The 12,784-nt window shown below is 39.2% G+C and overlaps 2 protein-coding genes across 3 annotated transcripts in view; one reads left to right on the top strand and one right to left on the bottom strand.

Annotated features, from left to right (window-relative positions):
- Mamo (zinc finger protein 628-like) overlaps positions 1 to 12,784 on the top strand; it is a 250,285-nt gene that overhangs the window by 69,733 nt on the left and 167,768 nt on the right. The window lies entirely within an intron of this gene.
- Positions 1 to 12,784, bottom strand: part of LOC145943944 (uncharacterized) — a 119,486-nt gene that overhangs the window by 27,676 nt on the left and 79,026 nt on the right. The window lies entirely within an intron of this gene.

Raw genomic sequence — 12,784 nt, 5'->3', positions numbered from 1 at the left:
AGCCTCGCGGCCGGCTGGAGCCCCGCCAAATAATATACCGGCGCCCTATCCACCCCCTTGCATTGCCCGTTCTCCCACCTCCCTCTTCCCTCCCTTTCCATGACGAGACAGCAGCCGCATTACTATCGGCTATACGAACACCGTTGGCTCTCGCCAGGGTACTTTTTATATTTATTACGACGAGGACATGAGAGAGAACACGGAAGAGAGGCAAGATTGCCAACCGACAGAAACGAAGATAGAGAGATGGAAAGAGAGAGAAGCTGCCGTTGTTATGCGGTGCATAGTGCAGTGAGAAGGAAAGAGTCGGATGATTCAACCTATATTTCGGCTTTTGTCATATCGCGAAACGGTAAACTTCTTCATCATCGTCCTATTCGCGAGGAAGGGTACACGGGGCCTTTTCCACCTGTCGCCGTTCCCCAGATTCTCCGCGGGCGATACTTGCACCTCTATTCGTAACTGTCACCGGCGAATATCCGTTGAAAAAACGGCGCAAACATCGAAAGACTTACGACTCGACGTTGAGATTACGACGCCACGATTTTTTTTTATGCTTACGGTTTATGACAGTCGATAGTCGTGAAAGAGATATTATCCATTCAGTATTCAGTCAGTATACTATTTAGCGATATTTGTATATCAGTATTTTAATTATTAAGAAAACATTATGTGTAATAATAAACATGACAAATTATCTAAAATATACAACAAAAAATATTTTCGATTTTCGATTTTCGATTTTAAACAACACATAAGTATTGAGCATATATTCTGCATAATACAGAAGAAATAAGACTACATTTTGACGTTATTTATAGATTCAGTTTTTTAAGATCTATGTACCACAATCAATATTTCTTATGTGAATCTCATAATAAATAATTAATTTTCTTTCCCATATCCTTCTGTAATACATATAGGTACACACGTGTTTAATGTCATATGTGTAATGATAATAATTTTTGTGCATATGAACGGATATAAAATATAATGACAACAATAAACGACAATTAAACAATGCAAAGAGAGAATAAACAACGACGCTAATTATTATTTTAAAAAATTTTAGAACGACGATTGCAGCTTTTTTCGCAATTTTTCGTCTCTTTTTCGCGCTTTTTTTGCCTTCGTGTAACGAAATGTAAAAAGAAAAAAAAAAGAACGAGGAAGAAAGTAGTTCGCGGCGTGCACGAGCCGGCTCTCTCGCGTGTAGCCGAGTTAAACCGACGCGGCGGTGATTGATGACGCTTCGTTGTAACGATCGCCTCTGCACCCGCGAACGTGGCGCCAAGTTAGGTTCCACCGGGAGACACGAATGAGAGAGAAAGAGAGCCAAAGTAAAAAAGGAAAACGAGGAAAAGAGGGAGAGAAGGCGAGGCGAGGCAAGGCGAGCGAGACAGATGGACATTGGAATGGACGGGGCCTCGTTATCCTCGATTTTACAGGAATTAAAGGGCCGATTACGCGCGACCACCCGCCACACCCGCGATTAAAAGACGGGCGCGGATTAAAACCATGCCGCGCTTGGCGAGTTTCGAGTCCGACCGGACGTCCTTCGCCAAACCTATTTCAATTAAGTAGGGATTTTTATCTAATTCAAAATGATTGGCAATTAAACGTTCGATTATGCTAATGATCGATGATTAGCGTACCTTGCTATCTATTCATCTCTTATTATTTGTTTTATATCGCGCCAATGCGAAAAGAGAAAGCGAGTAAAGGAAAATAGAAATGTAATATCGCTTTTTCAATTGGGTAATATAAATTTCCTCATAAACGTCACGCATTATATCGAAATTTTATTACGATATGCATATCGAAATGCAGCCGATTCGATTCTTATCTTCTCCGTAAAATTGTAAGACATTGGAAAAAATAATTATTATCTTTAAATGTCAATTTAAAACGAATGAAAGATGGATCGTATTACGGTTCATTATATATTACATTATAAAGAAAGAAGATTTTATGCGCAACTAAAATCTGCACATCTCTCGCAATTCGTATGACGGTGGTAAATTTATGGCGAAATTGAAAAATTTATCGCGTCGAACGCGCAAAGAGAGGAGAAAGGCCGGGGGGGGGGGGAGGACAAGAATTTCGACGGGCGAGAAATTTATCGCCCATTCCACCGAATTCGCCGTCATTCGGGCTGTTAACTGTCCCGCTGATAATGGAAATGTCTGAAGACAGTCTGGTAGATACCTATATACATATATATATATATATATATATATACATATATAAGGCAAGACAGTGACGGCTTCTCAAGAGAGGACACGACCAGGTCGCCAGTAACTAAAGCCATTAATCGCCCGCCATACTGCCTACTACCTCGTCCAGTCATCCCTCCTTAGCGGTTCCGCCACCCTGAGCATCCACTTGCAGTACCCTCATCCCTCTAACTTCCTCCCCCAATTCTCTCCCATTCCTCCCCCTCCTCCTTCTCGTTCTCGTTCTCAACCACCTTTCCGTGCTCCATTCTCCATCTCGCATTGAGTAGCAGCCACCGTGGGCCTTGAGCTCGTCAAGTCGCCAGCTTGGAAATTGCTTTCCTCATTTATAACCAGGCCACTGTCCGACCCTTGTTCGTCTTGCCCCCTTTCTCCACAATCTTATCCCCTTCCCTCCAATCTCCTCCCCCAATGTTCCTGCTTTCGCCTTTGCTATCTCTCTTCGTTTTCGTATATCGCTCGCTTTCTCGCTATCTCACTCATTCCCTCATCGATCCTGTATAATCTATTGTAGTTCTTCAATACCTTTGCCTACCTCTTGCGAGACGGCCGATTTTTTTATTTGTCTCAAATCTTTGACAGGTAATGGTATGCGCCATAAGGTATTGCGCCACGCTTTGATGGAAGAAAAATTATGAGTCATGACAGATCACGGAAAATAAAGCCGTCTGCTTTAATATAGATACTTTTTTGTATGATTTCTCACAGATATATATTACGTAACTTTCTCTCGTTATTATTATGCGATTTTGCTGATTTAAATCAAGTTTCAAAAGCATGATAAAAGTAATTAGAAAGCGACTTATGCTGAGATTAATTATAGTTTATTATTGTCATGTAATCTGATTCTTACAGAATGACTGTAAAAATTTGATAATTATTTTGAACGAAAAACACAATCAGTATCGAAACGAGAAAAAATCGTTTAAGAATCGAAATATATATGCCTGTAAAATATTCCCAGCCCTTCCGCTTTCATGTGCTCGATCCAAAAATGAATTTAACTTTAGATTACATTCTGTCCGTGTGCAGTCGCGATTATCCAAAGCCTCGTGTCTATCTAATGGACTTAAGTTAACTTAGTAAACAGGATTAAGATTTCAAGCGGGCCTCGATATGATCTTTCCTTAAGAACTCAATTACATCGTACTCCCGGCTAAGGGCCAGACATAAACGGGAGAAAGCTCACATGCAACGCGACACAGGCAACCCGATTATAGAACGTTATGTTAGATGGCGGATTAAACGTGCGCACCGCGCTGCAATCAGCCGCATCAGAATTACAGAAGACCTACGGGCCGATCCCGATAAAAGCGTTCCGCGTCGTCCTCTTTCACTGCATCATTCATTTGCATCTCTCCATTTGCATCGGGGATCGTGAGGCTCGCGAGTAAACATCCGCATCAAAGTCCCACGATCCCTTTCCCTAAATCCTATTGTACCCTTGGAATATCATTTTAGAGCAGTCAGTTGTCGGCGAAGAATATTAGGTCGTCGCGCTTGAAACGTTCGATTTATATATAAAATCTATATGTGTTCCGTGAAATATTTTTATAAAAGCAAAACTCGGGTGCTTAATTTTTTTTCTATAAGAAAAGAATATTGATAAAATTATAAAATAAAATGAATAAATAAATACGATATCACAGAATATCGTGTAATATTTAAATTCTTACTTTTTTACATGTAAATGTAACATATTAATTCTCTCTTTTTAAAATCATTTAATAATCATTGAAAATACCGGAGTAAAACACTCTCGAATTTTAATTTATAAATGTATTATCTGAGCATTGGCGAACCAAGCACCCCAAAACATACGCGGTTACTCAGGTACGAACGAAAGAAGGAACGAGGAAATTCTCGGCATTACATCGCGTTACGTGCCACGGCCTCGAACGGAGAGCGGACCAAAGGCGGATGCTGTCAGAGGAACTTATGGCAGAAAGCACAGAGAGCGAGAAAGGAAGAAGAATCGAGTTGCGAGTTGTGAACAATTATGCGCGCTCTCTTGGTATCCGCAATTACGCGGTAGCAACGTGTAAAAATCGACAACCCCAGCGAGGCACAGTTCTTAAGTCGACTGCAAAGAGGGGACTCCAGAAGGGGACTCATTTGCGAGGCGCGAAAGAAAGATGTTTTGCTCGAGTGGAGTCATTCGTACGGCAGATAAAGCACTATATCGAGCGTACTAAACCGTCATATTATACACATAGTCGACACGAACAGCACTTATATCGATTATCGACTTATATAATAAAACGTATAAAACAAACTATTAAAATATCTTACATAATAATCAATAATGATTATTTTACAAATCGTAAAAAAAGAAAAAATTATATAATCATAATTTTTATAAAATGGTAAACTATCGAATATTTAATTCCCTCCCCCCCCCCTTCTCTCTCTCTCTCTCTCTCTCTCTCTTTGGGAGACGTATCGTGCTTTAATATATAAGACCAAAAAAATTCGAGAGAACGGACGAACGATCGTGCTATCCAGGAGGAAAATGAAGAGCGACAGACGAGCGACAAAGTAGCAAAGGCGAGTCGACGGAATCGTGCGCATCGCCGAGAAAGAAGTCAAATCAGCCCTGGAAAAAGAGAACGACACGGCCGGTATGCCAAGGAAGATACTATCTGCGTTCTCTTCGGAAATTGACGATTCGAGAGACGCAAGTTGCAAAGACAGGAGAAAGAGTAAAGAGAGATGAAGGGAGAAGGGGAAAGAGAAAAATGAGAGAAAGACGGATTGACCGGGTAGTGTCTGTCAAGCGATCAAAGGAAGAGAGAGAGAGAGAGAAAACGGACGAAGCAGAGGTCTGCTATTTATGCCGTTCGGAAATCGAAGGCGCGAACCGAAGCTGTTCCGGTGCGTCATCGATCGAGCGTAGACGAGGAGCCGACGCTTTTTGAATCGAGAGGGGAGGAACGAATCGAACGAACAGCCGCGACGACCGTCGGCTACGAGAGCGCGAAGTCAAGCGAAGGTAGACAAAGGATCGCCGAGTCGCACGGTTAGGCCGGGGAGGGTGAAGATGGGAAAAGGTTGGTAGAGAAGAAGAACGAAGAAGATACTATCGACGCCTCTCGGAAATCGACGTGCCATGGAACTGAAGGCGTGAAGAGGATGAGGACTAGGGATGAGCGAGCTGAAAGAGGAAGACAAATTGACGGAACGAACGGCTAGCTCGAATGGAATAGACGAGGAAGAAGGATGAAGGAAGTTGCTATTTACGCTCTGCAGAAGTCGCCGACTAAGAGGGCTCGTTCTCCCAACGAAGGACAACAGGAGGGAGAGACAGAGAGAAGATGAAGAGAAAAGGATAGAACTAATCGCGTATCATGGGTGAGAGCGAAATCAATCGGAAGGAAAGTGCTATCAATGCTCTGCAGAAAACGATATAAAATAGACGTAAAACGCAGTGAAGCTTAAGTAATCTACAAATAGATCTCGGAGATAAGAGATTATGACAAAACTACCGTGCGTCTCTGAAAAGAAGGAAACATGAAGAGTCATCAAATGCTCTCCAAAAATATCTACGAAAAAAAATTGCTCGATAATCAAGAAATTGTGTGAAAAAAATGATTGTTGAAATTTCGCAGTAGAGATGAGAGAATTGCATATCAGATCATCGAAAAGGAGAAAGTATTACGAGAGTTAAATACTCGACAATTATGTAACCAAACACTCTTTGAGCAGGTAGGATATAAGCAAACACAGTGACAAAAATCGGAGAGGTATAAAGATAGGCTAAGTTACGCATGAGAATTTGAGACTCAGGCACTTGATTAAACGCGGGAACGGCGCGTGATAAACGAGCCAGCGGGGAGGCTGAACGGAGAGATAGAGGGAGAGGAGGAAAGAGAGAAGAGAAAGACACGTCGAGATGGTACCATACTTTGTAAAGAGCAACAGAGTCTGAGTGAAGACTGCTAGAGATAAAGATAAAGAGAAAAGCGTTTGTAGAGAAAAAGGGAGACGGAAGCAACGCTACTATCTACGAGAACGAATACGTATTCCATCGCGCGCCTTCGAGGCATAGATTACAGCTTATGAGAAAGAGCGCGGAAAATGATGAAGAAGAGGAAAGAGAAAGGCGGGACGGGGGAAGAAGGGAGAATGGAGAAAGAGGAAAATGTGCAAAAGATGCGCGCAAAAGAAAGAAAGAAAAAAAACGGAGAGAAAGACTAAACGCGGGGTAATGGCGAAAAAAAAGAGATTCCAGTCCGATAGAACATACTGCGGCCGAGCGTCCCTTCTCTCCTCAACCCCGCTCTCCCGTTATGGCACACACATTCCGGAATGAACCAGATTATTGGCTGAACCCTGACCGTGGAATTACGCATTCGGTAAAAAGTTTTCTCCCGCGAGGTTAGCCGAGAAAATAAGAGAGAGAAAGAGAATGCGTGCCCTGCCAAGGACCTCCGCCTCTGTCCCCTCTCGCACCCTTTGTATGCCTTCTCCCTCCTCCCCCTCCTCTTCTGCCCCCCTTCAGTACATGTGCCTCGTGAAGATTCCTCGTGGATGTACGTGAGCGTCCGTGGATGTGGGTGAGCGTCCTGAGAGCTGAGGTGAAATCCGTAGCCAGGGTTAGGCTGAGGTAGGGAGGATCCGGGTCACAGATCAGCGGGCCCCGCGTGAGGCAGCGTCGAGAACCCACCGCAACGGCGGCAGCGGAGGGGCCCTGGATCTCATCGAGAGCGCGTATCGCGAGCAAAACTCCGCGCTCGGTCTACCCGATTATCTGCTTGCCTTCCTCCTTCATTGGCTCTTCGTACGCGCGCCTTTCTCTCTCACTCTTTCTCTCTTTTAGAGACCATCGAGTTTTTCTATCTTTCTCTTTCGTGATCATCCTGGTCTTTCCCTTCGCGTCGTGCTATCCTATGTGGTTATCGTGCGTGCAAAACTTCCATCTTCTTTCCTTGCTCATGCTTTCTACTACATTCCGCTTTGTCCTCTCTTCTAGTATGCTCCCTCCCCGTCACTTCTTTATCCCTTCTTTCTATTTCCCTCTCGTATCGCAGTTCGTTCTTCTCGCTAGTTTGTTCCTTGTTCTCTCATCGGCGGAGCAATACCACCCTGAGGCCGCGTTCGTTTCCTTCGTTCTTATTCGTCTCCTCCTCCATTGCCTGGTTAGGAGATCCTCCGTCTCTTCGTCTCGGTTTCTAGAGGAAGAAGTGCATCGAACCGAGACGCATCGTGAGCTCACGCACTTCATCTCCTCTCTCTTTCTCTTTCTCTTCTATTTTTCTTCTTCTCCTGCTTCTCTTCCACACATCTTTTGCTGCTTCTTCTTCTTCTTCGTCTTCGTCTTCGTCTTCGTCTTCGTCTTCGTCTTCGTGCTCGTAACCTCGTTACGTAGAATCCTTTTCTTCGTATCCATCCATTCGTCGCATCTTCATAAATGGACGCGCCTCTTTGTCTGGAAGACGTGATGATCTTTCATGCTCTCGTCAACGTTACTCGGGATTACCAAGGGGGATGATGACACCCTTGATTGCCAAGGAAGAGGAGGAGGGAGGAATTTTGAACTTGTTGTTTGCATTTGATTGTCCTCAAATTCTCATCATATATATATTTTTGGTAATTATTATATATATTAAACTATACTATACGAATCAGCTCTCTTTTTCTCTCTCTTCGCTTATGGATCTTTAAAAAATATTTATTTTTCTTTAAAATATTATAAAAGTGACATATTATCTATTTTTCAATCTTAACTTTTCACTTTTGACGATATATAAAAATCTAATCGTTAGATTAAAAATAAAAGTACAGAAAAATTATTAACTAATTATTAATTTTATCTCGAAATTGCGTAACTCCTTTGTGTTTTGCGAATCCTGCGATTGTAAACTGTATCGGATGCATCTAATCGCAATGTCTATTTTCCCACGGATTGTGGCCGGATAGAAGCGGCCGCAAGAGGCGAACACGGCATCACACGAAGATTTTTGATCGTAACGTATAGTATGCATGGCGCGTTAATTGGATTGCTATATTAAAAGATTCGCACAAGTACATACGCATATTAATTCCACGGCGAGCGCGAACGTTCTCCGCCGACTCGACTCCGGTTGGAAATGCGAGCGGACCCCTGACCTTTCGCGAATATACCCGTTACGCCATGCCTTCACTACGCATTGCGCTCTTTTTTATTGCCGATCGGCGAGCGGTAATAACGTAAATTCAATGCCCCGCTGCCGTACGTAGGAGAGACGTATAAGAACCCCTATCTCCTCCCACCTTCTCCCTTGACCGGTGAATACGCTTAAATGACGCGCACGACTAGAACTCGCGGCTCGGATTCCATCGGGACCCTAGCGTGTCGATAACGGGAAATCTTCTAGGAGTTTACCCCAGGAATGCTCATGACATTATCTATTTCAACGGATGAGATATGTAGGATATCTTGCTAATTGTGCTTCATTTTAATGCTGAATGTTCCGGAGATCAATAAATTAATTATTATTCAATGCAAAACGATTTTAGAATGCATTGCATTATTTATCTTCCTACTTTTATATTTTTAGAAAATATTAAATAAGGAAAACAATTATCCTTTCACAGAACAATATATACGTATATATAAATAAATATATATATAGTAATATATTAGAAATATATAATAATTAAATATAGAAAATATAATATATATCATTCAAAGAAATGTCAGCATCGATGGTTATTTCGTGCAATAGATTTAAAAGGAAATAGATACACACACACACTCTCTCTCTCTCTCTTTTGTAAAAAGAAAACAAGTAGAAAAAGGCGAGTCAAAAACAAAGATAAAACAAAAGATGATAATTTTTTAATTATCGAGAATTATCTGTCATTGACGTTGCTCAATATTAAAATACTAGGATTCTTTGAATTTTTTGATTTAAATTTTAATTTAAACTAAATTTGGATTTTAAGAGATTACAATAAAATAAGGAATATTTACTAAATTCTTATTGATATATAAATTCAAGTAATATTTCAATATTTACAATTATATAACTCACGAGAGAAAAAATAATTATATTAATATATTTTATTGTATATAATATATTATTAAATACCTATATCTCTATATTATATTTTATGATATTTTATTGTAATATATAATATGCTAAGTATTTCTATTTTTTTTCAATGAACATTATAGAACGTCCAACAAATATAATTATTGCAATCAAATAATTCGCGATAATATAGTTATGTCACTATCATCGACATGTAATAAGTAAAATCAATGTATAGACTCATCACCAGCCACGAATGCGTAGTTATTACGTCTCACGTACCTATCTATTTTTCTTATCGTCATTCTGCTCCTTTTTGCTCCTTGTTATTCCTTTGAAATGCCGCTTACAAATGTTGAAAGACACGTTGTAATCGCGATTACGCATACTAGTAAGTGCATTGAGACGATCGTCCGTTATTCGCTTCGACACACCCAACACTCGATCATACGCAATTCATTTTTGACTGATAAGAATACACGAGAAATACGGAGCGAGCTTAATTCGTCCTTATACTCATGCTACCATGACGAGACTGACATATTTACGGAAAATTTAGGAAGGTTAAGTAGAGGTGGGGAGAAGGCACGCGTCACCGAATTCTTAATGCGAGCGCGTAAAAAAGTTGCGCACAACATTGGTTTGAAATATAAACAAAGATATGAAAATAAGAGCAAGGATTTCAAGATTTTGATTAATTTTTAAGAATATAAGAAGAGAAAAGAATCACTTTAGTAAAAAGAAATGTGGATGAATTGAAACATGGAACATTTTTTTTTACAAGTTTTCTGATTTACGGAAATATCAATATCGATATCATCTCACACAATGAAATTAAAAGAGAACATTCTTCTACTCTCTTTCTTTCTCTCTTTTCTTAATTTCACAGATGCATCTTCACGTGCTCTAACAATGACAGGCTTTATATCAGCCTAATACAAATAGACGAGAAATATAATAGAAATAATCGAATAGCATCGGGTCCCGTTCCCATTGTCAGAAGACAGAGATACACAGATAAATAATTAAATGCAGTATAGTCGCGTGCGGATTAAGCCAGCTTCCGCAACACCCAACTCGAACCGCATTCTTTGCACTTTTGCTCGCTCGTCTCGCGATCGGCTGAGCGCCGGAACTCTTTGATGCGATATCTTCGCATCTGCAACGTAAAAGGGATAAGGGAACTATTCAGTGTATATCAACGCGATAAGAGCGCCTCGGGTTATTTGATAATGTCGATTGAACGTATGATTATATCTACTTATAAATATCTTATACATATCTGCCTTTAACTTTACATTGTAAAAGTACCCCTTTAAATGCACATTGCTTTTCACTTGTATGATGTAATGATTGTAGATAAAATTTATTTACACGTTATTTATCACTATAATAAATGTTTTATATTTTATTTGCTATTCTATTTTTACATAGAATAGTGGGAGGACGAGCGAGGGGAAGAGAAGTAAAATTTTATGCAAGAGAATTTATCTACTTTTAGAATGTTTTTACTTCTTTATTGAATTTTCCTCACTTCTTTTTAAAACTTATTCTTCTGAATGTTCTAAATATTGTATTTATAATCCGTCGAGACATATAAAGTTATTCTTTCATTACACGTTAACATTAAAATAACTCATTCTCAGCAAAAGTGTATTTCTGACGCATAAATTCAACAGCGATAATATATATATATTTAATTGTAGAAGTAGAATAAAAACTGCAATTTTTCAAATATGTGCTTTTAGTGTATCTACACGCACACGTATACAGAAGAGATTTCTCTCTTTCTCTTTTACGTTATCAAAAAGTTCAATACTTTTAGAGTAAACGTGCCGCTTCTGTTCATGAGAAAGAGAGCATGCTACATACTATGGAAAATCCGGCCAAATCGCGGGAAACACGCACCGTCAATCACAATCCTAAAGCTTTTTCTCCGAGATATTTTTACAACGACAAAGCAACATTTTTGCTACGAGTTTCTAATTCTACAAATAATTAGAAGCGTGCTTTTACAAGCGCCAACATAAGTTTGCTAGCAATATTACAATATATCAATAATCGTCTTTTCGCTTCAATACGTTAGATATTCTTTACTTGATTTTTTTTAGCATATAGACAATTTTTTAAATATCAATCAGATATTTTTATATTATAGGAAATAAAAATAAACACTACAGAAAAGTACTTGTAAGGGACAAAATATTAATATTTCCAATAGTTGAAATTATTTCTCTCTCTCCACAAACCCTCTTAACTTTTTAACATTTTACTAATAATCAAAATTTTTTATTTTTTAATGCAATGAAAATATAAGTTGAAAAAGAGTTCTTATTAAAAATTTATATTTTAGACTTGTTCAATATATTTATTATTGATATCAACAAATTTTTTTACCATTGCATGAGCATAATATGTTGATATCCTTTCATACCAATATATCGATATCAATATTTCATTTAATATAACAACTTCGCGTATACATTGACACCAAATATATCGCAGTATATCGCGGTATCGAGTATACAGAAGTGACACAATGTGCTGAAATCCGCTCGAAACGTTCGTATGCTCGTCGCACGCGGCACGTTATAGTCGGCGGATCGAGACACGAAGAAGTCGATAGTTATAGGCATACGAGATCATCGAGCGCGGGGAATCTCGACACGCCCAGAGTTCACGCTCCAGCCGACGGGGTCATTGAGCAGCCTACTCGACAACAAATCATTGCTAATGATCTACCCGTACTTTTGCAGTTACCGTGCCTTATACCGACCTAAGGCATCCTTCGCTGGACCGCCCTCCACCCTTCCCCATCCCACATACTTGTCATGGGACGAAGCATGACATGTCTATGAAATGTAGGGAAAAAAATGCTCGAACCGATACAATATTAAGAGAAAATGAGAACACGTCACGCTTAATAGAATAACCAGTATATATTCAACAAAGTATAATATAACATTATAACAGTATTTAAAAAAAATATAGACTGTGTAATTTTGTAAATTATCTGTTCAATTGTAAATAACTCTCTACGCGAACGAACTATATATAAATCAATTTTATTTTTCCTTTGTAAAGTCTATTTCAAGTTTGGAGATACACATAACTCAATAGTCAACACATCTAAACTATGGAATAAATCTTGAGAAAAAGAAGATTTAAAATAACAGACAATTGTGTATACTATTAACAGAATTCCTTTTTTATGATGCATATTCTTCTTGAGATAATCTATATCTATTATATTCTATTATATTTCCATCAGCAAAGTTTGCGCGATACTGAAACTATCATCGACAAATCTCGAATCTGTCACTTACTCGTAAATTGTCATTTAAATTACACGCTATAGCGCGGAGGCGAAAAAACCAGGCGACAATTATGAACGGCCGTGAACTAAGAAAAAAATAGTTGTAATTATTATAATTTATAGTTATGCCAACTATATAAGAGTATTACTTATTACTACGTATAAGGTTATTATTGTATAGTAATAATCTATAAAAATAGAAACCATAACTATAA

Source organism: Prenolepis imparis, unplaced genomic scaffold (genome assembly GCF_030444845.1).
Source record: "Prenolepis imparis isolate NDT839.2.m4 unplaced genomic scaffold, iyPreImpa1.0 SCAF_12, whole genome shotgun sequence".
Lineage (NCBI taxonomy): Eukaryota > Metazoa > Arthropoda > Insecta > Hymenoptera > Formicidae > Prenolepis > Prenolepis imparis.
This window is presented reverse-complemented; position numbering and strand designations above follow the sequence as displayed.